This window comes from Anneissia japonica, unplaced genomic scaffold (genome assembly GCF_011630105.1).
Source record: "Anneissia japonica isolate Jap-2015-1 unplaced genomic scaffold, ASM1163010v1 scaffold287957_len1322810_cov207, whole genome shotgun sequence".
Taxonomy (NCBI): Eukaryota; Metazoa; Echinodermata; class Crinoidea; order Comatulida; family Comatulidae; genus Anneissia; species Anneissia japonica.
In genome coordinates, this window is record NW_022683022.1 from 1,065,459 (window position 1) to 1,066,499 (window position 1,041).

The window sequence follows — 1,041 nt, forward strand, 5'->3', positions numbered from 1 at the left end:
TAGTGGAGCCACTCCTGAATGAATAAGCTTAGAGTGACCCGTATTGTATTTGCGAGTGACATGTTATTGTAATTGCTAGTAAAATCTGGTAAAATGTGTGCAACTGTATTTCCATTTTTTGCAATAACATGATGATGCACAGTACAATGCAAAGGCCTATTATATTATAATACCCCATTGGAGATCTAAGGTGATGAAACGGTTGGACGCCAAATTGAATTTGACTCTCTTTGGTTTCTTAATGTCTGAGTCATTCCTTATGTACACTGAGTAGTTAAGTTGTTTAGCAACTGGAACCAACATTTCTTTTATCTTTGAAAATAATTGATTATTGGTCTCCTTTGAAGTTGACTCTTGTGTGCGTTTGAATGTATGAATTATTAGTTTATTTCAATTTGTTTAGCAACTGGAACCAAATGATTCATTAATGTTTTTAAGTTTTTAAACAACTGGAACCACGTTTATAGTATGTATTGTTTCTCATTATGCATTACCCAAACATATTGTATCTTGCTTGTATAATACCCAAAAGGTCAACTGATAATGCCATCAAATGATAGGCATATTATATTATAATGAATTAATGCAATAGGCTGGCTATGCAGGTACACGTCACATTCGTGTTCTTTGAAAACATTGTTCATGATGTTAAAGGCTTATATGGAGGTACTACGTTATGATACCTCAATGTGTATACTGGCCTTACGCGTTACATTGATACGATTTACTTTGTTATGTTATTTTCAATATTATTTTTTTCAAAAAAATAATGTGCTTTTATACAAGTCATCATCTTATTTTAACCGGGAACCTTCTCCAATCTAGGCCTATCATTCGAGCAGTCCGCCCGCCTACCAAACATTAACTGGCCCATGGATCAAAGAGGCACCTCCATGATGGTCTAAGCATGGAGGTATTATACCAAGGTCGAAGATTCAATTCAATTCAATTCTGCTTTATTCCACAAATGTCACAATTAAACATTCTCAAAATATGTGGAAAGGGTATCCCGCCACAAGCATGCTATACGGTATATATATA